The 27,499-nt window shown below is 35.9% G+C and overlaps 1 protein-coding gene and 1 long non-coding RNA gene across 6 annotated transcripts in view; one reads left to right on the top strand and one right to left on the bottom strand.

The window, feature by feature from the left end:
• Positions 1-27,499, top strand: part of LOC129743671 (polycomb protein Asx-like) — a 58,081-nt gene that overhangs the window by 17,530 nt on the left and 13,052 nt on the right. Inside the window, exon 1 of one of the 5 annotated variants that reach the window (XM_055735757.1) lies at positions 744-1,183. The exons of the other annotated variants lie outside the window; for them this stretch is intronic. The gene's annotated coding sequence lies outside the window, so the exon portion shown is untranslated. Of the gene's footprint in view, positions 1-743; positions 1,184-27,499 lie in introns of those variants that run through there. 5 annotated transcript variants of the gene reach the window in all.
• LOC129743672 (uncharacterized) lies at positions 9,110-10,666 on the bottom strand. Its single transcript, XR_008736649.1, has 3 exons — positions 10,643-10,666; positions 10,418-10,559; positions 9,110-10,228 (listed from the first exon to the last, which is right to left on the bottom strand). It is a non-coding gene; the product is annotated as an uncharacterized LOC129743672 (long non-coding RNA).

The raw sequence follows: 27,499 nt of genomic DNA, 5'->3' as shown, positions 1-27,499 counted from the left end.
TAATTAGTACGGAAAAGCTATATTGATCGATCGGGTGATGAAATTAAATCAATTTGAAAGCGTTTTAGCGACTTATTTAGGAAAATGATTGTACGCAGCTAAATAGGAAATTGATTTTATTTTCGGAAACTTGGAATGCGTTTTTCTCAAAACAAAGGTCTTGGCGCATTCGCCGTTTTCAAAATTCGATACCGAATGGTCTTATGAGAAACTTCTAAACAACCCCTCGGTTTGAAAATGTATCAACACTTCGAATGGGTTGCGTATGACTTTTCCATTTTATTTGACAGACTCGATTCGGGCATGTGTTTGTACTGTTTGTACGGTTTGTACGAAGGCATGAACCCCAATATCGACAATCACAAGCGTTCATTCATCTTTTCGATTGCGTATTTATATTAACATCCAGTTCACCGCACTAGTATGCGAAAACACCCACATCCACAATACTGTTGTTCACTGCATTATGGAACACTCTGGTCCGTGCCAAAAGCGAAAAACGAAAAAAAAAAAAAAAACTGTTGTTCTATCACACTCACACCAAAGGGACTTCCCTCGATAGGGGAATTCATTCTCCCGGCTTGTGGCTGTGTGAATTTTTGAATATTTGCTGGCTGGCTGGCTGACTGGAACCCTTCCCTTCCGGCTGTTCCAACATCATCCCTGCGTTTCTCCCAATCTGTCCCTGCCCTAGCCTGGAACACCCAGAGTCAGAGCAGAGCACAGAGTTCCTTCGTACTTTTCGCAGGTCTTTGCTCTAGGTGCCATCTCGTCGTACACGCCAAAGGCTCGATTCGGTTCGGTCGTTCGGTGTGTCTTCGTCGTAAGTCGTCTTAGCAGTTGGACATTTTCCTACGACTTTTGTCCCTCGGATTGTCGATTGGTTGATCCGTGATCTTCCGATTAAGCAGCGGATGTAAATTAGTCTCGCCGCCGCAACACCCAGGAAAGGATTCTCATTAGCGATTTCCTAAAATGGGAAGAAAAAGTTTGCAACCAGCACGGGGAACGACGAACGCAAAAGCAAAAACTGAAAACTAGGACAATCATGGCCGGGTTGCTGATGGTCCCAGGAAAATTGCTCGAGTCGATAGTGTTTACGGATTTTTCCCCGTTTGGAGAATAATCAAGACTGAATCCAGAGTTATGGAAACCCTAAAATTTGGATTATAAACCTGGAGAAGTAAGTTATAATGACTAAGAAAAAAATTAGAATAGGATATTACTTTCTAGCTAGCTAGTGAATTTTATAATTAAGTCAAACTAATGTTCAGGAAATTTCCAAATCAAATTTTCAATCAACATATAAATTCATTCCCGAAAAAAACCCATCACCAAGTGACAGTCGACCGAAAGTTGGTACCGAGAATGAGTTAGTACCTAGAAGCAGCAGAAGCAGAACACTCCGTATGAGAATAGAGTGTGTACCACTTTCCTCTTCCAAGCAAGTATGTGTACCATTCGAGACATTCTGCCTGGCCGACCGCCTCCGTTACCGTCCTTTTGCTTCCTGCCATACAGGGTGCAGTATCTTCAGTATGCTGCTGGATACTTCACCTGTTTCTTTCATCTCTTTACCTTCCATCAATGTTTGGCTATCTAAGTTCAAGAAAGTCGTCGCCGCCAATCAAAGTTATTCTTTCCAAATTTACACAGGCTTTAACAACGAACTAAGAATAATTAAATTCTTCGATCTTCCTTCGCGGTTAAGGTCTAAAGAGCGTGCATTGAATGTTCTTGATGCGATATTTCAGTAATGTTTCTGATACAGTAAATTTATTGAATTTTCTGGAAATACCTACAGAAGCTCCCCGGAGCTCAACAACTACATACACAACTATAAGTACAATTAAAGTGTAAATTTTCATGATGGCTAGCGAAACAAAAAAAAAATCGGGATAAACATTGGAATATTATTGCTTCACCGAGAAGCCGGTGATATCAGCTTATGACCGGAACAAATTAAATTTTTTAGGACCTTTTATTGCTTTAACTTAAAATTCGAACATGAAATCACGATGTCTCTGATGGAACCATTTTATTTATCGAAAATTAGCTTTTCTTATTTTTGCACCATTCGAAAGCTGGGACTTTCCCCTTTCATTTGAGCCCATATTTAAAATAATTCCTCGGGGGGTCTTGAACAATTTTTTTTTTAGATTTTTAAACCTTTTTAATGGTTTTTCAAAGACAAAATCATACATACACATCAAACGTTTGTCTTACTTTTAGAGTTAATCGAACTCCATATGTCAATAACATGATTTAATAGGAAATTTCACTGGCTAAAACTTTCTAAGAGACATCAATGTGATACAAGTTGAGAGAAAAGAGTTAGAATGTCACAAACAGAGTGATTATATTTCATTTAAAAATCTAATAAAATTTCACATCACTGATTGTACCGAGACCAGAAATAGTATTCTACGAGCTTAGTTATTGATTATAGAGTGTATAAATGTTCAGAATGGTCTATTTACATTAAAAAAATCATTGTTTACATAAATTTGTTCAGGATTATCTGAGGTATTGAGCGTTTATGGGGTTTTATTGTTCCGGAACAAATATCAAATTCTTTTTTTGTCACTCCGATTTTTACAAAAATCTTAGAGGGGAGGATAAATAAAGATTAATGCAAATTGATACATTCTAAAAAAATTCAAACAGTTGAAAGAGTGAAAGCCAAACTTTAGAAGATGGGAGTAATATCACTCGTTGTTTTCAAAATCTTTTCAAATGTTTAATCTTAATATCTCGATTTTTTTAAATTTGGAGCAATTTAGATTGTATACAAGTTTATTGCAAGCCAGCTTTTGCCCGTTGTTTCCAATGTATTGAAAATTTGAATTATTTTTTATTATAGAGCCCTCCTCGTTATGTTTCAATTCCAAGTGACAAAAGATAGATTTCAAATTTGTTCCGACCATATAGTAAATATAGTAAAAGACAGCACCTGCTTTTCTTGAAAATTTTGTTATTCCTTGCATACTTTGAGCAATGTCGCATTTTGAGTATGTGCATAATCTGGGCAAATAAATGTAGAAAAATTATTTGAGCATTACAAGCAACTGCTTTAAATTCAGTTCATGACACGATATGATATTTCGTATTCAAAGAAGTAAGAAAATATCATTCCAGGGGAAAGCCAAAAATGCAGAAATCCACAGACAAATGATTGCAGTATTCCATACTACCAGATAGAAACTCATGTTTTTAAATTTTATCTAGGAAATTAAAAAAAAAACATTAATTTGAACAAATGCATAATTTTTAGAAAATAAAATAAAAAAAAAATCGCAAGAAAATCTGATGATTTAAGATCTGACAACTTAAAGTGAATTGAGAAAATATTTTCAGATAATAGTATAACATCAAATCAACCACTTTAAATTGTTTAAAAAAAAGTTCATGATGAGATTTTGTAATTTTCTTTTTCCTTTTTATCGAAAAAATCGATGAAAGACTAGGTTCAGTTCGTGTACTTTTGACAAAAATTAACAATCTTGAATTTTCATTTGAAAACCTAAATTCGACCACATTTTTATATACACGAATGCCTCCAAAAACGCTTATTTATACAATTAAACATAAACAAAAGGCTGAATTTTTTTTAAATTTTATATATAACACTTTGTCCTCCTTGTGGTACTTAAGTATCTTAAGTAAATTTTATCAATTAAAAGTGAAAAGTATGAAGATTTTCAACAAAGAAATCTGGTTTTGAAATCCAGGTGGATTATTTAAAATTTGAGCTTAAATGTGAGAAGTAAGTCCAATTTGTTTCCTAGTCCCAATTGTTCATGAATTTCTCACACCAACTTAGCTCAAAATATAAAAAAAAAACTAAATTTTCATGACAAGCGCGATACATTTTTTTTAATAATAAAACCCTACAAATGTCTTCAGGTAATCCTGTACAAATTCATTTAAAAGTTTTTTTTATGTAACTAATCCGTCTAAACATTCATACACCCTACAAACAATAACTAAGCTCGTAGAATACTATTTCTGGTCTTGATACAATCAATGATGAGAAGTTTTATTAGATTTTTCAAATGAAATAATAATAACTCTGTTTGTCACATTACAACTTTTTTCGCTTGATTTGTATCACTTTGATGTCTTCTACAAACTTGTAGCCAGGGAAATTTCCTATTAAATCATGTTATTGATATATGGAATTGGATTAACTCCAAAGGTAAGACGAGTGTTTTCACAGTGATAAGTATTATTTGTCTTTGAAAAACTATTAAAAAGGTTAAAAAATCTTCAGAAAAATAAATTGTTCTAGACCCCCCGATGGATTATTTTAAATTTGGGCTAAAATAAAAGGAGAAAGTCCCAGCTTTCAGATGGTGCAAAAATTGGCGATGCTTATTTTGATAAATAAAGTTTTCTCCCAGAGAGACCGTGGAAATTTTTGAAATATTACATTGTTACTTTTATAAATCCATTCGTCGAATATGCTCTATGGCATAGAGTCTGTGCCATAAAATCAGCTTTATATCATCGAATGTTGACCGATTTAGAAATAAAACATAAAAAAATTGTTTAAGGAAGAAGAAAATTTTAGGTTGAGACAAATCATCGAATTTTCAATGTATTTTTATCAGGAAAAGAATAGGATGTCAAAGTGTAATACATAGGGGAAAGTCGGGTTAGACGGACACAGCGGTTAAAACGGACATTTTCAGTATTTCGAAAATTACAATGTTTGGAAAAAACCTAATGATGGAAATATAGCACCTAGGTGTATTAACACTTCGAGAACCTCTGTTGTTTCACAGCAAGCAAGGTCTCATAATACAAAGAAAACAAAACAAACAAAAACTTTCAGGCTTCACCATTCGATATAATTTTATCTACTCAGGGAATAGTCCATAACTCGCAAAAATTTCGGAAATTTCAAGCGTTTTTACCGGGGGGATCTTTATTAGGCTTCTCATTGACCATCTGGCTGGAGGAAAACCATCGAATTTTGGTCGATGGGCTTGAGTCGCTTGAGCAACAAACGTCTTGAAAAACAAGTTGCAAGTTCGGGTAAGACGGACACTGTAAGGTCGGGTAAAATGGACACATAAGTTTCTCAAGATATGTCAAATTTTGCATCGGTTGGATCCTCGATATGCTTTCAGAAGATCTTGGCAAGAGCAATTGTCTGTCAAAAAGTACTCAGTATCTCAAACAGGTCATAAAAACTCCTAAAAGTTGATCCCTGGTGATAACAACCCTATTAAAGACGGCATTACGAAAACCACACTGTTCCGCTACTGGATTCGGACAAGTTGGTTCCATTTTTGTTTAAAAACATCCTGAAATGCTTATTTCACAAAAATATCTACTTGTACAGCAATTTTTCGACAATGCCTTCCTTTTCTACGCAGTGTCCGTTGTTTTACCGGACCGGTTTAAAAAACTGAATTTGCAAGCATGTTTTAGATGCTAGAAAAACAGTCTTGATGAAGAAAATTTACTAATGCCAATAGTTAATGTGATAGCAAACAACCTAAACTCCCCATCTGACCGAAAACTGCGATGAAAAAGGCAATGACTGATTTTCCATTGCGATTATTCCTTAGGGTGTCCGTCTTACCCGACTTTTCTCTAGTGGATTCCCGTATAAACTAAGAAATTGATCATTTCTCTTGAGCGTTTTTTTTTTGTTTCTGGAAAAGGAGTATAATTTGGGATTTCAAGTTTTTTTTTAACGAAGAATAGTGAAATCGTGCACCATAACATAATTGTCACGAAGCTATGTATTTTCTGCGTACTTTATAAAAATTTGATTTTCAAAATGAATTAATATTAAATAGCTTAGCTCTAATATTGGGGATTTGTGGAGGATTGGACAGGCCATCAAACAATCGGAAAAGTGATATACATATAGGTACTGGATTGTAAGACCAGCTAGAGCATCTCGGCAAATTTGGAATCATGAGAAGGTTACTTAGGTTCCTTTTCAGGATTTTTTTTATTTGTTTCGAACAGTTCGAATGGAGCAAGATGAGTCAAATCTGTACCAAGCTAGTGGTAACGGACCGCTTGGTAGTGTATGTTGATGAGTACGATTGAGACGATCTGGAATATTTACTTTTTTTATCTTTTCAATTCCATGTAAGACAAATCATTTCAAACAACGCGTGAATATGATAAATAAATTGAGTTTTCACTTCGATTTTTGATGATCCATGTTGAAAATGCCTATTTGAATTGAATCGAAGTGTAGGAGAGATAAGGGCATAATGACCACCTTAAGAAATACGCTAATTTAACCCTAGAAAAAAGCTATTATATGTGCAGGGTGGCCACCCATTCGGGAAAAGCGGGAAATGCGGGAAAAAGACGGGATTTGAAATCCAACGGGAAAAAAGCGGGAAAAAGCCTGGAATTCTTTCGAAAAGTCGGGAATTTTTTGGCTTAGTGAAAATCTGTTGAATGAAGTTATTCGAAATAGGTCGAAACAAGTAGAAATGGATTGACAGTTGATCACCAGTCTCTTTCCAATTGACTTCTATGAATTCTACCAGGTCGAAACGGATCTTCCTGCCGAGTTGGATCGGTTCAGAAGTATGAAGTATTTATCGAATGCCATGTAAATTTGAAATCAAAAAAATGGAAAGCACATCTGGTGAATTTTCTGCACACTTGATGAATTCTGCTGCATATCTGATGAATTTTGCTGCACATCTGGTGAATTTCCGCCCGTTCCAGGGCACAATTCTGCACATTTCAGTGTGCTTTCAATTTGTTTTCCTCGCGTTCCAAATGAACATTTCATACCTCTGCATTGAACAACGGGGATAATTGTAATGAAATCGTCAATGCAGTATGCTCGCAATCGAGGTATGTCGAGTCCTTAAAATAAAAAAATAGAGAAAAATCTGAAAGAAACTAATGCAAAACGGAAGCGAGGGGCAGAAAATAAGGCAAAGGAACTGGAGGCGAAAAAATTAATGGTGTTATCTGACGCTCAGAGAGAGGCAAGCTTGATGGACGAAAAAATTAAAATACTTAAAAATATCTGAGAAACAAATACATCGAAAAAAAAGATTATCACACAATATTTTAATTAATATAAGGTCCACTGGGGTATCTAAGTGTGGACGGTTTTTCGTATAGTTGAAATAACCATTAAAAAAATCAGCAGCGGGTTCAATTTTGATAAAATTACGTTCAATTTGACGCAAAACATGTTGTTTACAAACGCTGAAGAGATGAGCTGGATAGACGCAAAGCAAGAAAAGTTATCTCGTAAATTGTTGCTGGTGTCTTCTACCCCGCTTTCAATTTAGAGTTTTCCGTCAAGAGCTAGCTAGTTTACGAGAAATTTGCCATTGAAAAAGATGCACATTGTTATGTACGGTACGAGTGCTATAAAGTTTTCAATTAGAGAGAATACCAAAAGAGATTGGTCTCGAAGCATGTTAACTATAATAAAGGTTGGTCGGGCTCATTCCAGTCTGGACCAGAATCCGAACAACTAGTGTTTTTTAATTAACAGCTAAAGTATATCCGAACTTAGTTTGATACTTATAAATAATTTGGTTTAAAACATTTTACGGCTGAATATTAAACACATAAACTCGACATCGTAGTTAAAAATAGAAAATTAACAAAAAGTCGCTGTAAACATCCGCTATTTTCGGAATCGTATTTCTTTTACAGTTTTTGGATAGATTATTTGTTATTTGTTATTTATTTCTGATCAACGGATCACATGTTGATCCCAATGATTGCTTAAAATTAAAGTTAAAAACAAAACATTTAAATCTAACTATGGGGATCTCAAGGCCCTAATCACTTTTCTTCGGAAAACATTCCTCGAAATGTCGAAGTCAAAATGCTCCGAAAAACGGTTGAACGATTTCATTGCACCGATGAGGGCACTGTTAGCTCCGTAATTGTTCATTCGAAAGGGAATGTACAATTGAAGATCCTGATTCCTGAATCACAAGTAACGAATCATATTTCTTTTATAGTTTTTGGATAGATTACAAGTAAATTTAACATTCACAGTTAACAGTTTGAAGAAATACTACACAGTATTTTTTTAACATCCATCGTCTCCACTTACCCCACGTCCACATTTACCCAGGTGTACCTTACCGTTTTTCTTTTATGAACAATCTTATTTGTGAAACATTTTCGACTCGAGTGACGTAGTTTTAAAAATTAAAAAAAAACCCTGCGTATCAATCTAATGATTTGTAGTTTAATTGGTAAAAATTACCAAAAAAAAAGATCATTTACCACTGAAAGAAATAAATATTCAAAAAAAATATTCGGAATTTTGCTTGGTTTTCTGTTTCACAAAATCGGGAATTTCGTGATACCATGCGGGAAAAAGACGGGAAAAAATGCGGGAAATCAAAAATCGATTTTGAGTGGCCACCCTGTATGTGAGTTACTTCTTTGTTTCGTGTTTATACACTAAAAAAGACTATTTTCTAATGGGCTAAAACTTGAAAAAGTAGATAAAAAAGTTTAAAAATGCATTTCGGAATTTTTCGCTAAGAACTGAAAATCAGTCACTTTTGGGGGTTTAATAAGAACCCCACTGGGCAGTATTAGCACCATTAATCGGGGCACGAAATGTATGTCTGTTTGTAGAATACAAAGAATTCACGCACATTCGTACTTAATGTTCCTGGTGCTTTGTTCTGTGGATGATGCTACTATGTAGTCATATAATGCAACAATCAAAATAATCGATCATGAATGGTAAATTAGAAAAAAAAATCTCCTCGACCAGGAATCAATCTCGAGTCTTCTGATTATCTCTCCGACACCTTACCAATAGGCCAAATCTTCAGATATAAACTACACACTATTAAATTTTTGGTGTAAATTTAGGTCAAATTGGATGCACAAAACTGAAGCATCAAATTTGACCTAAAATTATACCAGAGAAAGACAGAAACGCTTGGAGACATAAATTCTCGAAAACATAATTTCCAAAGACATAAATTTTGGAAGGCACATTCGACGTATTATTACATCGTCTTTGATGTAAATTTAAGTAAAAATGGACGCACAAAAATGAAGCATCGTTTTTGACGTAATATTAGATGCTCTTGGAAATTTAATTGCGTCGTGTTAATTCTTGATGACATAAGCTTTCGAAGACATACATTTATAAAGGCATAAATTTCCATTTTATAAATTTTAGTTTATTTTCAGATCAAAAACATTAACGCTATCACAGTTACAAATTATTGGAATGACATGAAAGCTATCTTGGTATATGAATTAATGCAAATGAATATTCTAATGTTTTACAATAGTTTTTCTTAAGCAATAGATACGCTCATCAATGTATTTGTTCTTAGCCTGAAGTTGAAGAAAACAAACAGAAACAAATAGCATAAAAGCAATTTTGGAATTTTTGCTTCAAAAGATTTGTCAGGTGTAATCTTGCAAGCTATACAGTTTCAATTGGCCAATTTGTGCCTGATCTCTAGAATTGATGATTTTTAATTTTTGATTACATGGACGAAAACATGCTTTCCGGAGTTTCATAATGCAACATCCTACGGGAGTGCTCATCTCTACTTATTATGCTAGTTCTATTTGTACCTATCAATTACGTATAAATTCTTGGTCGAAAGCTGTCGAATCATTGAACCTTATAAAATGTTGAGTTGACGGTTAGATTCTTTTTGTTTACCCATTGTGGTAAATTACAACAGGGATAAGTCTAGTTCGCGTTTACTTACATAACTATTTAGTGGCAATGCAATCCAAAGCTCTGACAGAAGCATTCAAGCAAAATCGGACATGCCTTATCCTCATTTGTTTTAGAGGTCGACTGACTGAGATTGCGACCTCCCGAATTAGTCAGCAGAATAGCTCAAAGTTCGTTTGATCAAGTCCCAGTATTTCGTTGGACGGGAGCGCTCCGAAAATCGAATGTCTTTTTTGAAACTGGAATGAACCATGCTGATACTGCTTCCAATAACACCTCGGTATGGAAAGCAAGTCGCGTTCTCAAAGAATCCGCGGTCGAGCCAAACCAATTGCTTCATTGGGTTAGAATGGACCAGGATGTCAGAAGAAGTAACGCTGCTCTTGATGATAGTCGCCCACAATTCCATAGTTTCCTTACAAACGAAAATATCAATCGAAGATTCATGTTTGTATTGATCGGATATGTTTGAATGATGATTCGATTACGGAGAACACCATGGCCGCACACTCAAGGGGAATTTCTTTCCTTACATGGCGCGATCTAAAAAAAAAGATAAAGGAATTACTTATATGTACACACTTAACTTAAAATTTGAAAACGAAAACGTATGTGCTCTAAGGCGGCCAGCTAGTGATCTGAAATTCTGAGTCCGGGCTGCAATTATTTCCTAGGCCTTTTTTGTTTTCCTGCACTTGATTTAAATGAAATTCTTAAGGTAGTATTACTTACCTCATAAATAACTCTCGAGAATTTTTTTTAATCTCGAAAATAACAGGAACATCCTGCGTGGGTCTGTTCGCGTTATTCCACACTTGTTGCTTTTGGAACAATGCACTCATGGCCAGTCAACTTGATAAGCTTCGCTCTCCCGCTGTAAAAACAAAAGAATGAAATGGAGAAAAAGAACTATCACTTCAATGAACTTTTATCTCAATTAAATCTAGATAAACTTACCTACAAATCCTCTATATCAGCCTCTTCTTCTTCTTCTTCTTGTTCTATCGTTGATTTCTCTTTTGAGCCATCAACTGGTTCATGGGGCCGGTAGCGGTGACCATATACCCAGCATTTCTGATTGAGTTTTCCGTCACGCGGTCGGACGGGTTATAACTCCGCTTTTATTTCCTTGAGGAAGCTGGTGACTTCCTTATAAATTTTTAGATCTTGAGTTTTACATAATTCGATGAGTGTTGTAAACTTTCTCCCGAAGGAATAGTTCGCTCTTATCACGTTGAAACGGTTGCAAAAGAGTATGACGTGTTCAGTTGTTTCCGGTATTTTGCATATTTCACAGTTAGGATCGCTCACAATTTTCCATTTCGCTAACCAATATTTGCAAAAACTGTGTCCTGCCATGATTCGATTCATGGTTCTTATTTCCCAGTTAGTGAGTTTCTTTCTTGTGTACCATGGCGACTCTTCAAAGCTGTTTTGGATAGCTTGGAAGAATTTTCCCGGTTCTCCATCCCTTTTAGTATAATCTGTGTACCATGTTTTTGTAGTTCTAATTTTTTCTTGACGAAAGATATTTAGTGCATCTTTCAGAAATAAGCCATTTTTGTAAATGTCCGTAGAGCTTGTGCCAGCCTTTGCCAACGCGTCAGCTATGTCATTACCTTTTATTGAGATGTGACTGGGCATCCATTGGATGGTTGTATTCAGTTTGGATGCAGTGTCGATTATCTGCTGAACTATTTCGTTTCTTAAGTTGCTCTTTAATGTGTTCTTTATTATTTGACATGATGACAGTGAGTCTGTGTAGATGACTCCATTGTATATTTGATGACTATCAAGATGTTCTAGGGCAACTTGGATTGCGATCATTTCAGCTGTGGTGATGCAAGTTTCAGCTTCGAGTTTCAAGCTGATCCTTTTGTTGATGTTTTCAAAATAGATGCCGATCGCACATGTCTCTTGGAGCTTTGAGGCATCAGTGTAGATTGCAGGGCGGTTTTTGTAAATTGAGTTTTGGACAAATAGTACCATCTGTTTCCAGACCCTCGGGTCAGCATCTTTTTTAGACGATTTAAAACAAGCAATTTCGGTTTTAACATCCAGCGAATCAGGTAATACGGTTTTAACTATTGGAATAATCGATTCGAAAATATCTCGATATTTTGTGAACGTCTTTTCGACCAAAGTAAGTTTATTTCTTGAAATATCCTCCTGCAGTTCTGTTAGTTGTCTCGCAACGACTGTTTTGTTAGCCATATGTTTTGATATTTCTTTGCACGTGATGTAATTAACTCTTATTCGTATCGGACTCTCTGCAACAAGAGCAGCCAGAGTGCTTATCGGCGTTGACTTGGTGCAACCGGTGATTTTTCTCCAGCACAAATTCGTGAGTACTTCCAACTTAGATATATACGTTTTGGCAGCATTACCAAAGATTGATATGCCGTATTCTATAACACTGCGTACTAGTGCCCTATAAAGCAGGACCCACGTTTCGGGGCTACCACCATATCTTGAGCCAGAGATAACTTTTAGCATATCTAATCGATCCTTGACTTTTTTGTCTAGAGACTGGATATGAGTTCGATAACTTAGACTTCGATCAAGCTCGATTCCCAGGTATTTATAAGTTTTTACAGTTTCGATTCTTATTCCTTGTACGCGTAGTTCCATTTTTTCTGTGGTGTTTTTGAAGATCATCGCTTTAGTTTTGCTGGGGTTGATTTCGAGGTTCAAATCTCTAGCTCGTGTTTCGAAGATGTTCAGGAATTCTTGGGCTTTCTCTGATGCTGTTTTGGTATTGTTTTTTTTTTTTTTTTTTTTTACTTTTCTACAAATTTGTTTATTATGATTTTTTTACATTATGCTTTAGATTTTAAAACACTTTAATAGGTATTGCATTCACAAATCACAGTTAAATTTAAAAATTAATTCATCAAGGTCAATATCAGTTCTGTTAGTGTTTAAAGTGTATGTAAGGAAAAGTGTGAAAATGCTTATTGCTCTTTTTTTCTCAGATCTTGACAAAGTGCTCAGCTCAGGGAACATTAAATCTTTGAATCCAAAATTGCGCATTTTTCTTCGATTAATGATCTTGATCTGACTTAAAGTATACCACCAGCAATTTCGTACTAAGGGACACACCGAAATTTTGTGTTCAATGTCCTCAATAACTTGAGGACAAAAATCGCAAAACATCGATGATCCTGTGCCGAGACGAAATAGTTTCTCCGCACACGATATTTTTTCATTCACTAGAAGATACCATGAAATCTGATGATTAGAATTGATTGATTTCGAGAAAACATTTTTCCAAATTTTATTCCAGAGTTTGTTAGGATATTTTTCCATAATATGCGGAGTAGGCAAACATTTTATAAAGAAATCATAAATACTTGAAGCAGATGAATTTTCAATGGCACTTTGGGGCAAGTAAGGAATTTCTAAAAGAAGTGTTTTTAGGTAATGTGCATTTATTGGGAGATTTTTCAAATTTGGTGGATTACCAGTATTCATTATTAACTCATAGAAAAAAGAATTATTTGAACGCAATTTTATGAATCTGGATATTAATAATGCTGAACACTTATTATCTGGCGAAATTAATCCTAATCCTCCACTGTTTTTAGGTAAAATTATTTGATTGAAAGAAACTCTCAAACACTGTCTATACCATATAAATGTGCCAAACATTGATTTGATTTTCGCTATGTATTTCTTATTGATTGAAATTATAGAAGCTAGATACCATATTTTTGAAGAAGCATAAGTGTTTAAATAAATAATTTTTTGAATTAAATTTAGATTCCTGAATTTATTTTGAAAAAGTACATAGTTTAGTTTTCGTATAGCTTCATCCCAATTTTTGTTAAGCATTTTTCGATAGCAATTGTTGTACCAAACTCCAAGTATTTTTACTTCATCAATGACTTCTATCCAATCAGGTATACTCCAACAAGAATTTTTTCCAATTGCAATCGCCTTTGTTTTTTGATAATTAACTTTGGCCCCAGAAAAATGTTCAAAATCTTCAAATATTTGTTTTATTGGGCTGATTTTATTGGGATCTATTACAATAATACTAATATCATCGGCATAACTATTAATTAGCTCTTCATCTTCATTTAATATTTCAACTAAGTTTGCTACTAAAGGTTCCAAATAAAAACAAAACAACAACATTGATAAAGGATCTCCTTGACGTACAGATCTTTCTATTTTAATCTCTCGCGAAAAATTTCCATTGATTAAAAGTCTAGAAAATGAGTTTTGAAAACAGTTTTTTAAGAAAATTATAAACTTTCTATTGAATCCCATTCTTTCCAAAGTTAACAATAAATTTTCATGACTTACTCTATCAAACGCCTTTTCCAAATCAAATGATATAAGAAAACCTGATTTTTTCTTAATATTTAATTCACAAATTTTATCTCTTATAGAACACGTCGCTTCAAAAATATTTCTATTTTTGTTCGAGCATTTTTGACCTTTGGAAAGGACTAAATTACTAAAATTGAATAACCTATTTTTAATAATTTTCGAGATTAGTTTGTAATCAAAGTTTAGAAGTGTGATTGGTCTATAATTTGATATACTGTTTCCACTTTTCTTTTTGATCAAAATAACGACTCCTTCCATAAATTTTTTTGAGTTTAAACCATTTATTACCTCATTTGCTACTAAAAGGAACTCTTTTTTAATTATATCCCAGCATTTCACATAAAAATTTTTAGTAAGGCCATCACTTCCAGGAGATTTTTTAGAAAGACTTTGTTTGATTGCTCCAATAAGTTCTTCATTTGTTATATCATTCATCAATGTATTATTTTCAACAAAATTTTGTGGTATTTTGTGAATTGGCTGGAAATTCTTGACACCGTTTCTTATCGGCTCTTTTTTAAAAATGTTTTCGTAAAAACTAAAAATTTCGTTGCTTATAATTTCAGAATTTTGTTCTTTTAATCCATTTATTTCTAATGTATTTATTGTAGTTTTCTTTTTGTTTTTAAGTTGATCTCCTATTTGAAAGCATGAAACATCTTCACCTGATATGAAGGTTTTTTTGTGAGTGAATAAACTATTAGTCATTGTTTTTTGAAGAGCAAGCATTTTTCCTTTAACTTTATTAATTTCACTCAAAATTGAGGGATTATTAAGATAATCACTATACAAATTATTCAGTGCTGAATAATAAAATTCTTCCGTATCTCTAAAACGTTTCCTAACTGAATTTTGTTTCCATTTAAAGAAAGATGATAATTTAACTTTAGCGTAATCCGTCCACCATGACAACCAAGAAGCAAAATATCTTCTTTGAGTAATCCAGTAAGACCATTTTTGACGTAACTCTGAAATGTTCTCATCTGTTAAAACGATCTCGTTTAGACGCCATAATCCTCGGCCAAATGGTTTTCCAAGATTTTTTAATCTCACTTTTAGAATTACTGCTTTGTGATCCGAAAAAGAACAAACATTAGATTTGACATCCACAATTTCACTTTTCAGAGCATGAGTTACATAGAATCTGTCGAGCCTAGCTCCTGAGCCGTTTCGAATAAACGTAAAATCACATTTGTTTTTATTTTTTATTTCCCAAGCATCAAAAAGAAACAAATTTTCAACTACAAACTTCAACGTTGAACTATAATTCGAAGTGTGGTTCGCATCTTTTTTATTTATTACACTGTTAAAATCTCCTCCAATTATTAAATCTCCATATCCATTATTGATGTAAAAAGCTAAATTTTCATTAAAAAATTGTTCTCTTAATGCCTTGTTTTGACTTCCAGATGGTGCATAAATGTTACAAATTGTGATGTTATCATTTATTTTAAGACTAATGATGCGTGAATCAATGCTTTTTTTAATGTTTGACGTCTTAATGTGACTCTTCACCAAGATAGCAGTTCCTAGTTTGGAATCATCAATATTAAAATATTCATTAAAACCATTTATTTCGAATTTTTCAACTACTTCCTGTACAAAAATAATATCCAGATCCATAATATATATGAAACTTTTTAGTGAGTTTATTTTATTTGTGTTCGAAATTCCGTTTAAATTGATAGTGCAGAAATTATATGATATCATGTTCATCATTTTTATTGAATAACAAAGTTTCACGTTACAGTTCACACCAATCTCAATCACTCAGTCACATTCACCCGTAAGTCGCTATCACTCTCGTCATCAAGAATAAGTCCCTTATACGCATTATTGTGTAGAACTGTCCGAGCGAGGTCAAGATCACTCGCGGGAGAAATATCAACTTCTAATCTCTTGGCATTTTTTTCAACCCGTGTCCGTGAGCTACGCACGTTTGATCGTGACCTTGAATTGTGAGGAGAGGAACGTGTTTTCGGTCTGCGTGTATGTGGTGTATCGTGTTGTGGAACATTACTGATATTACCTTGATTTTTCTTCTTGACTAGATCGTTAAGATTTGTGAAAACAAGACCTACCTCTTTACTCTTTTCACTTTCAGCTGGTTTCGATGATCTCAGTTCGCTAGATGAAATTTTGTTGCTTTCCAAACCCGAGGTCTTCTGCGTGATCCCTCTCAATTCCTGGCTCCTGACGGCTTCGGCATAATTGACACCCGATGCTATCAGCCTGTCGCTGACACTCCCTCCTTGGACCTGGAGCTCCATGTACCCGGCCTCCATACATTTTCTTCCCCAATGTACAGGTCTGTTGCAATGTCTGCACGTTTGTTGTTGGTGTTTGTATGTCACCAATGAAACCTCGCCATCAATATTAATGTAGGATGGAACAGCAGTGTGCAACTTGACTCGTACCGCTCTGATGCCATTTTTAATACCCTTCAAAACGGACGGCTCTGCCCAGTATTCCTCCTTCAGCCACAAAACGTCACCATATTTCTCTAACGCTTTTCTGATTACAGCATTTCCCGTTTGGGGGGACACATCGTGAACCCGAATCGTTGTAGCTCCATCCTCCATGTACACTGTTACCTTGTATTTTATTTGCTCCAGTGTTAAAAAGTGACTGCCTTCGCTCAATTCAGTTGCCTTAATCGCCATTTCCTCCGTGGGTACCTCGACAAAAACCAGCGCCTTTCCCGTATTATGTTGTAATGATCGTACATCCGAATACTTGATTTGTAGCTTCTCGTTGACAAATTTCGCGATCATGTCCATACTAACTTTACGTGACGGTATTGTAGACATATCGACAACCAACGTGTTGGCTCGAGGACCGTTTGAAGTGAGATGATATGCTGATGTCGCCATCTTGGCAACGTGTTTTGTTCGTGTTTTGTTGTACGAAACAAGCCAACAAGACTCTCACAATAGATAGACTTTACAGGAACGCCACTACTTCGGAATACGTCTGTACTGGACTAGTACCAAAGAGAGACTGATAAAGCAGGACCCACGTTTCGGGGCTACCACCATATCTTGAGCCAGAGATAACTTTTAGCATATCTAATCGATCCTTGACTTTTTTGTCTAGAGACTGGATATGAGTTCGATAACTTAGACTTCGATCAAGCTCGATTCCCAGGTATTTATAAGTTTTTACAGTTTCGATTCTTATTCCTTGTACGCGTAGTTCCATTTTTTCTGTGGTGTTTTTGAAGATCATCGCTTTAGTTTTGCTGGGGTTGATTTCGAGGTTCAAATCTCTAGCTCGTGTTTCGAAGATGTTCAGGAATTCTTGGGCTTTCTCTGATGCTGTTTTGGTATTGTTAGCTGTAACAATCACCACGAAATCGTCGGCGTACTGAGCTAATGAGACATCGCTGATTTCAATTTGGTGAAGAGGAATCGTGTATAAATTGAAAAGGGTGGGTGATAAAACGTCACCTTGAGGTAATCCGTTGCTTATAACCCTGTGAATATCACCGTTCCCAGACCTGAGAAAGATTTTTCGATTTCTCAAAAATGCTACAATCCATCTTACAAATTCGTATGGGATTTTAATATCTGACATTAATTTCTCAAGTATCTCGGTTCGTACTGCGTTAAACGCGTTCGAGAGATCTATGAACACTACTGCGGTTATTAGGCCCTTTCTTTTATTCGCTTGGATCAGGTTTGTCACATACGTGCAGCAAGTGATGGTTGATTGGCCTTTCCTGAAGCCGAATGATAGTTCCGGGAGAATGTTGTTTGAGTCCAAATAAACTTGCAATTTTCGGTGTACAGCCGAATTTAGAATTTTGGTGAGTGTTGGGACCAGGGAGATGGGTCGATTTCCAGATGCCGTTGCTTGATCCCTACCTGGTTTAGGTATGGCAATAGTTCTTATTTCTTTTAGAGGACTTGACAAGTTGCCATGTCTCCACATTTGGTTAAGATCGTAAACGATTGCATCGACGATCTCAGGTTTCAGCTGACGCAGCATATCATATGAAATTTTGTCGTTGCCTGGGGCCGTTGATTTTTTATTTTGTAGAATGTGATACCATCCAACTCGATTTAAAATGTTGTATTGTGTTGGGTGTTCAACACTAATAGGTTCATCTAAATAGACATCATTATCCCCAAAATGTAAGTCTAAAAACTCATTTGCAAGTATGGGACTATCTTGAACTGCATTATTTCGTTGTGTTTTTCTTTTTCCCGTCAGACCACGTATTTTTTGCCATAGTTGAGATGAACTTGTTTGAGGGTTTATTTCTTCTGAGAACTTTTTTAAGTTTGATTTCATTCGTTCTTTCTTTAACCGCTGGAAGATAGCAGTCTGTTTTTTAAGGTCTAATAGATTGTTTAAGTTAGATAATTTGTTGAATCTACTTTGTGCTTGTTGTTTTTCTAACCACGCTTCCTCTACTGCATCATCCCACCAGTATTTGGGTTCAAATCTGTTTCTAACTCTGTTGCTTTTAATGATTTGGTTGAACTGTTTGGTGAGTTCACCGGAATCTGAAATTTGATGGACTGATAGTTGGTTTATCTCTTTGAGTATTTGAACTTTTTTGTAGGTGTATTTCTGTTTTTGTGGTTTGTTTGTTTTAATTTCTATATGGATGAGCGAGTGGTGGCTACCGACTGTTTCGTCTAGCACCTTCCAAGTTACGTCAAGATATAATTCGTTAGTTATGGCAGTAATATCTATTGCCGATGGGCTTTTATTCAATTCCAGCGGTCTGTACGTAGGGCTGCCGTCATTCAATATAATCAAATTGGAACCGTTCAAAATTTGCTGAGCCTTTTCTATCCGAGTTATTATTGCCCCATGTCGTATGGTGGCTATTGACGTCCCCGCCTATAATGAGTTTGGGAAAATGGGAAAATTCTTTGGTGATATTTTCTAGCTCTTTTTGTATATCGCCACAACTTGTGGAAGGACTGATGTAGATTGAAATGACCACTATATTGTTGGACAATATTTTGGTCGCTACGCACTGGATTGTATCACACGTTGTTGAATATGGTATTCTTTTAAAACCGAGATTATTGCGGATATAGATGGCAGCACCCCCATACCCATCATTACGAGATTGTAAGATTTTATGGAAACCACTGATGTGGTACATGTTTGTTGCTTCTAATTCTTCTTTGGTCCATGTTTCACTAAGGATGGCCAATGAGTAAGATTGCGACATCAATGTACGCTGTAATTCTTGTCTGTGTTTCGAGATGCTTTGTATGTTACTTTGTAAAATTTTCAAACTATCCATTTTGATTTATGAGGAGGGTTAGGAATGTAAATAGTTATTGATGTCTGTATGTTTATTTGTACTATTTATTTTGTTTTATGTATGGTATCAAAGCCTATGAATTTCTTACTTTTTTCGATGAAATTTTCTCTAACTTTGCCTTTTAGACTACACTCTTCTAGTACTTCAGTGTAGTACTGAATTAAGGCCTCTTGCACGGCTAGGGTAATCGCTGTGTTGTTAGCTGCTTTATTGTTTTTGTCAATTTCTGCGAACTTTTGTTTCCACCTTTCGGCTTCGCTTACCTTAAATGGGTTGTTGAGCGCCGTGCCGGTAATTTCGGGATCGCTGGTTGATTTTGGTCTCTTCCTGGAAATTTCACCTGTTGATGTGCTGGGTTGCGGGCTAACAGGTCTGCGTCTTATTGTTTGGCTGGGTTTAGGTTCGTTGTTCCTTTTCAAGATGTTTGCAAAACTTACTGCTGGTGTTGGTTCGTCGGCAAACTGTGACAGGGCATCAAACTGATTAGATGTGCCGATGGAAAATTTGTCTTTAGCTTCGTGGTATGAAAGCCCATTTTTCGCCATAGCTGTTTTGATCGCATTTTGCCTCACACGTTCGGAACAATTTATGTCGTCCGTACCGTGATTTGCCTTGCAATATACACACTTTTTCTCCAACTTACACTGCTCAAAGTCGATACTGTTTTCGTGTTGCATTCCACAACGTAAACAACGTTGCGAACTTCTACAATCAGCTGCTTTGTGATTGTATCTCAAGCAGTTGAGACACAATAACGCTCTACGGACATATGGCTTAACTGTCATCATACATGAATAGAGTTTCACAGAAGTAGGGAGTTTATTGGTACGAAAGGTAATACTCACGGTTGTGGTGGGAACTGGTTTTTTGTCGACGAAGCGGTTGAGACGGTATACACTCATAATCGGTACCGGTGTGTACAATTCCTCCTGTATTTCTTGGATATTCACATCAATTGGGACATCAGTGATCACTCCTGTGACCGACACTAGGTGGCGCGGTACATATGCCTTGTATCCATATGAAGCTGGGAGTTCGCTGAGGATCACTCGGTTAGCCGCAATGTGGCTGTTGAAGTAAACCATCACTTTAGTTCTGCCGGTGCTTTTTATTTCGGTGATACAGTTCTCAGTTCCAAAGATCCTTTTGAGCATTCGTCCTACACCAATTCGGTTGATGAATTTTTCCTTTCCTTTGTTCAATTCGATGTACACTCTATATGGGGCTGGGTCGTCGGCGCGGTAGTCAAAGTTCTGAGGTGGTGGGGGAACTTTTTTCTGCTGGGTATCCTTGCTGGTCTCCGTACTAGAAGCTGTTTCTCCATCGGAAATATCCGGGGGGTCTGTATTCATACTTTCTTGTTCCATTTTTTCCACTCGCCAATATGGCGGCGGAGAGTATGGTATTAAAGAACGAACACTAAAATCTGGCTATTTCCAACTTGGTTGGTGAAATAAACTTTCTTCAAATACTAGATTTGCACTTAGTGATCGCAGAGCGAATTGGGAAACTTTATTCGACACCAAATTTTGAAATTATAATCAAAAGTATTCTGCTGAGCCGGAAAACACGCGTCTACACTTTACAAATGGCGGAGAAAAAGTGTATATATCAGCCTCACCAAACTCAAACTTTGCTTTCTCGAATGTATATCCACCTCCTCTGTCTGTTTTTGTTTATATTTTCTCGATATGTCGACACAGACCAAATCGATCCATAAGTTTTGTGTTGTTAAGTTGTATCAATGATTCTTGAATCAATGAAATGAAAAAAATCATTCACAGAGGTATCAAAATACACTAGTAACAAGAAACTTTTTTGTATAGTATTATTAGTATATTATTTTTTAAACATTTTGTATCGGGGAAAACTGAAAACCCGACCAGATGTTTCAGTATTATTGAATTAATCTGAAAATGTGTAATTGTGAAACGCCATTACATAAGAATAGTTTATCATATTAAAACTTAGTCATTCAAACAGATAATTAAGTTTACAAACTTAATTCCAACGTGCCTTCCTTTAGATAAAGTTATCAAAATATTAGATAAGATGTAAATATATCAATCAGATATTTATCAGGTTTAATTTTTAATTTGGAGATTGTCAATTTGGGATAACACTTCACTAACCTTGATATTCATTCCTGGCTCTGCTGCTTATTTTTCCTCCAGCTCAACAAATGCCGTTTGATTCCAGTTACATTTTAAAGCTTTTAAGTACTGCTCGTCGTGGTTCTTCTGTGCTGCAATTTGTAGGGTTCTGGCTTTTGTCAAGTATTCATTGTATATAATTATAACATACCTCAGTATTTGACATACCTTGAGACTAACATAGAAGGTCGAGGGAACGGACAGGGCAAAGGAGGTTGGAATAAGAACGGACGGCTAGTGGAAGTGATGAAAATGCGATCGGTGTGAAATTCACGAGTAAGTGCTGGAATCGGTCACTACAAATGGCGACGAGTGGGAAAACGAACCACGGGAAAATAAGGTACGTTTTGGTCATGGTTTTGGACTGATTGTTTAAAGAATTTGGTGACTTTTAACGATTTTCTTTTCTCTGAAAAATTAAAAAAAAAATGGTTGCCGAAAACGGTTCTAATATTTGACCGGGAAGGATGACGGAAAATTTGAAAGAGAAAAGAAAGTAACAGTAGAAAGCGTGAAAGTATGATAATGTTGGTTTTGAACGATGATGATAGCTGATGATTGACTCATGATTATTGCTATAGAAGGAAATCACTCGAGTGGGTCGATGTACCGAAAAACTTGGAACCTTGCCAGGTTGATTCGTGATGCAATTGGAAGGGGTAATGATGTGCAAAATGCGTTGGAAAATATATACTAAAGTTTACAGAATGTATAGCATCAAACGGAGTAGCGTTGGTCGGACTAAAGACCAGTGTGTGTGGGAGGCGATGCATTGATCTATTATTTTGCTTTTATATTTTTTTGAACCTTGTGAAGAGGGCTGAGTAATTTTGAAATTCGTTTTTTAAGTTTCGTTATGCCTAAGAAATGGCATATTCTGGATTTTTCTTGTCTATTTTTTTTGCGTTGTGTTTTTGAGTCAGAGTTACGTGGTTGATGTTTTCATTGTTTTATATAAAAAAAAATGTGAATAATCGAACAAAGTGATACAGAACGATTAGTTTTGGAGACATCATGTGAAATGTGACTAGAGGCAATGTGCTGGTTTTGTATGATGGGTGTTGCGGAACTGTAAGATAAAAAAAAAGAAGATGAATGAAATTAGATTGTTGATTGAAATTATTTTGAATTAATTTCTTCTCGAATAAAAACTTCAAATAAATTAAGTGTTTTGTAAAAGGTGGCAACTCTTGAATGAATGGACCTGAAATTGTTGAAGAATCCTCACGATGCTAACGAAGAGGCGATTTCTTAAAAAGTGATGATGCTCGATTTGTTTCTGGTATTGGTAAGTCAGCATTCGGAATAAAATCAATTAATTAAAAAAAAACTGTTTATTTGATAAAATAAAGGACATTTGAGGCTGATTGAAAATTATATCTATAATTGCAGGAGTGTTTCTGCAAACAGGATTAGAACATCAGCTGGGAGCTATGTTCAACTCTAGTGCTGGGAGCCTAGAGTGGAGTGATTGAACATTAGCAGAGGGCTATGTTCAACTCTAGTGCTGAGAGGCTAGAGTGGAGTGTTAGAACATCAGCTGGGAGCTATGTTCAACTCTAGTGCTGGGAGCCTAGAGTGGAGTGTTTGAACATTAGCAGAGGGCTATGTTCAACTCTAGTGCTGGGAGCCTAGAGAGGAGTGTTCGAACATTAGCAGAGGGCTATGTTCAGCTCTAGCGCTGGGAGCCTAGAGAGGAGTGATTGAACATTAGCAGAGGGCTATGTTCAACTCTAGTGCTGGGAGCCTAGAGAGGAGTGTTAGAACATCAGCTGGGAGCTATGTTCAGCTCTAGTGCAGGGAGCCTGGAGTGGAGTGTATGAACTTAGCAGGAAGCTATGTTCAACTCTAGTGCGGGGAGCCTAGAGTGGAGAGTGCTCATTAAGCAGTAAGTCTAGAGATGAAATAAACTTGATAGTGAGCTTAGTAGGATTAAACTAGAACAGGGATTCTAGACAGAATTTTGGAACGAGCAGGGATCTACGGACATTTCTAGTGCAGGTAGAACGTGGATGAGAATTAAACTAAACAGAGATTAAAATTCAAGAAACATTAAGCAAATGTGTCATTGTGTGACGATAGCATTGTGCTATGTTTATCTCTAGTGCTGGGAGCATGGAGATGACAGTAAGACTTAACAGGGAGCTATGTCTCAACTGGATTTTATAAATGAGTAAAATTAGGCAAATTTGTGAGGTGTGGACAAGAATATTTGTTCAGACGAATTGGTCAGAAGTGGAGCGAAAATGGAGCGGCATTGAGATGAGCCCAAATTGAAATGTTTAATAACTACAACGAAAGCCAGGATTTTATTCAAATATATTTGAAAGAGGTTCTTCATCGTTTCGGAAGAAACTTCGAAATGGTTGTGAAAGGATGACACTTTTCCGAACTAAAATGAAGATAACCAGTAGCAGTAGAACATGCAGCTTAAGTAAAATGTAGCGAAAAAGGAACGACCACTAGAACGACTAAGGAAATGTATCTATCTTGTGTTTGGCAAACATTGCAAATAAAAATGAAATAATAATTTGGAAGAAAATTAAAATAAAATCAGCATAAATAAATATCAGCATCATTGGGAATGCCGGGAGAATGAGTGAGAAAATGCGTTAAAAGGATGTTGACTCGTGAGCAGCCGGGTGTTAAAGGAAGGTGCACTCAATTGGATTGAACGGAACGAGCCAAAAACTTCAATTGTCAATGCAGTTGAAATCCGAAGTTTACGCGCTGGACATGTTTGAATTCGCTGGGCAGAATATGTTGCGAGAATGCCGGACGACTGTTCTGCAAAACAGGTGTTCGCTACGAATTCGGTAGGAAAAAAGACGAGCAGGGGCGCGACGCGCGGGGTAGTTGGACCAAGTGGAGCGTGATCTGATGAGTGTGGTATATCCGAGGGATTGGAGAACGGTTGCCATGGACCGGGTGAGTTTTAGAAATTATGTTCGTCAAGTTAAGTTGTGAGACGGAATACTACGAAAATAAATAAATATTTGCTATATTTCACCTATCGTAAAAACGGAAAACAATCTGAATTCATTAAAGTAAATTAATTATTTGAAAGTATTCATGACTAAATCTAAACTTGTATCGAAAAAGTGGATAAAGATAATAACTTTTGATTTGTTACTTAGTTAAATTCGAAGATTAAAAAACCGGTGTCAGGAAACGAGCGGAGGCCATTTATTGCTTACCCAGGACCCAGAGCTAAGCCTAGGACGAATCAAATGTCGAATCTATAAACATCTTTTTGCGATTCCAAAACTGCCCCTACTCGCATAACAGTCCCATAACGAAAAAAATGGTGCACCCGACCTTACCAATGACCCAATTTCGAAAATTTCAGGTTTTACGATTTATTATGACAACCTAGAACACATTCCATCAAATGTTTTTCATTTATGCTGAAAGTTGTGGTCACAATTTCAAAATATATGCCAAAACAGAAGAAGCTGATTTTCTCGCTTGTATGTTTTTGCATATGGGACTGTTATGAAAGTAGGGGCAGAAAAGTGTATTAAAAAAAATTTTTTTTTCAATGGTAAACCTAGGATAAGTTCAGGAATAAGCAGGATAAATTCTAGCAGGATCAACTAATTTCTATTCTCATTATTTTCATGAGCTAAAATTTAGAGAAAATGATCATCAAGTAGTTTGAGATATGAGAATCAATCAAGTAATAAGTTGTACGGTTTTCAGAGAAATTTTTCAACTCAGATTTTCATTCAGCAAATGTAGGCTCATATAAAAGATCAAGAATCATATAAAAGATCAAGAATCATATTACCAATTCTTGGCGTGATCTTGGAGGAACTAAAATTTGACGCTAATCCTGTTTATTTAGACTATGTTTCTCGACTGCTACTTCTAATTCAGTGGAGAAACCACGAGAGGTTCTAGATTAAGGCTCAAAGCTGTTAAAAAAAAGTCGAATCGTGCGTTGATGAATGGATTAGACAATTACACTTCTAAGCTGTTTTTCTTTTCAAGGGCTTTAATGGAATCATGTACTTGTGGATAATAATTACCTTAGAGATGTACATAGAGGTCTAGAAAAAAGGGGAGAGAGCGAGATAGTTGTTTGATTGTTAAAGGACAGATCGACTTTATAGTAAAGTTTGACATACTAAACGCGTAATATTTTATTTCGATATTTCTCTCGAGGAGCTCACCGTAATGGTTTTGGAGTGTCCACTGTAATCCCTTCTAGGAAAAGTTAAGTAAATTACAACCCATCAAGAGTGTAACCATTTAGGTTTTTGTAATTTGAACTGAAACCAGGATTATTCAATCTGAGAACTCATGCAGTAGCGAATGAGTAAACTGATTTATGTAAATGTGTATGTTGAATCAATCCGATCGGTATGTTGATACATTTAGTTTCGTTTTCAAATTTTTAATTAATGAAAATTAGGGATGTAGGGTTCTGGCTTTTGTCAAGTATTCATTGTATATAATTATAACATACCTCAGTATTTGACATACCTTGAGACTAACATAGAAGGTCGAGGGAACGGACAGGGCAAAGGAGGTTGGAATAAGAACGGACGGCTAGTGGAAGTGATGAAAATGCGATCGGTGTGAAATTCACGAGTAAGTGCTGGAATCGGTCACTACACAATTGTTCGGAAATTCTCGGGAAATGCAAAGCAGAATATCCATGATGCTATTCTTTTATCGTTCCGGGTCTAACTCCGGTATCATCACCCGATCACCTAATAAAATAGGAACAGTAATAGTTCTTATGCAAATCGAAATAAAATTTATACCAGCTACTTGAATCGGTACACAATCGACAACACATATGTTACGGAAAAAGCCGTTACCCTAGCCATTAGCAGCTTTATTATGAGATTTGCTAAATAGTCACAAACTTTGACCAAATTTGCTTCTATCCTAGTTACACGTTTCTTCACAAACAATAACAAATTGACTAGACTGGATAGTGTCTGCGTTCAGTTTTTGTTCTATGCGCATAAATTTACATCTTCTTGTACATAAATATCAATGTAAATCTTTTCGTGCATAAATTCTAGATAAGGAAGGATTTAAAATTAGATCACTTTCATTAAAGGTAAGAAAAAATTATGTTTTCAAGCATTTCTAGCTCGTTTAAATTTGATAATTTTTTGGTGTGTACGTAAAATTATACGCTTGATGATATAAAATTAGATCATCATCGACATAGATAACGAAAACTAAATCTTTTTTTATTTAAATTTACTTTTTCGTAGTATTTTGTAAGTGTATGGGTGATTTAGATTCTATGAAATGTAAAATTAAATCTTTTTTTTTATTACATCCTCAAAAAATTAGGTCTTTAAGCGTTTCTAGCTCGTGTAATTTTAGAAAATTTTTGGTGTGTAGTCAAGTTGTAGCTCTATAATTCAGTTCCTATGAGTTTGAACGCAAGATCACCATACCACAGATGCGTAGAAGATTGCAGGTGAAATAATTTGCTTGTAGATAGCCAATTCATTTATCCCTGAGGGGCGGGATTTGCGATTTATCAGCGGGTATAAACACCTTATTAACGAATGAGTCAACGATCTTTCGATATGTGATCTAAAGAGCAGTTTTTCGTCAAACATTAGTCCTAAGTTAACGACCTCAGTGGACCACTCTACCCTTGTGTCGTCCATGATTACCGTACAGTTGGATGGAGGTTTAAGTTTCGGGGATTGTTTGTGAAGGAACAAAATTGCTTGAGTCTTGGAGGCATTGATTTTGATTTTCCATGTTTTGGTATAGTTTGCAAAGGTGTTTATGGATCGTTGTAGTTTGTTTGTGATTTCAGGGGCTTTCTTCCCTTAACGGCAATTGCGGTGTCATTCGCATATAGGTAAAACACGCAGCCGAGGAATGTCAGAGGTGTAGATGATGAAGAGTAGTGGGCCCAACAAGCTACCTTGCGGAACACCTGCCAGGATGGAGATGATGTCTGATAAGCAACTATTCAACGACACCCTAAACGACCTATGCTGAAGATAGTTTCGGGTGATTTTGATGAGATGTACAGGGAAATTGAGT

This window comes from Uranotaenia lowii, chromosome 2 (genome assembly GCF_029784155.1).
Source record: "Uranotaenia lowii strain MFRU-FL chromosome 2, ASM2978415v1, whole genome shotgun sequence".
NCBI lineage: Eukaryota > Metazoa > Arthropoda > Insecta > Diptera > Culicidae > Uranotaenia > Uranotaenia lowii.
The sequence above is the reverse complement of the archived record's forward strand: the minus strand, read 5'-3'. Positions and strand labels throughout refer to the sequence as shown.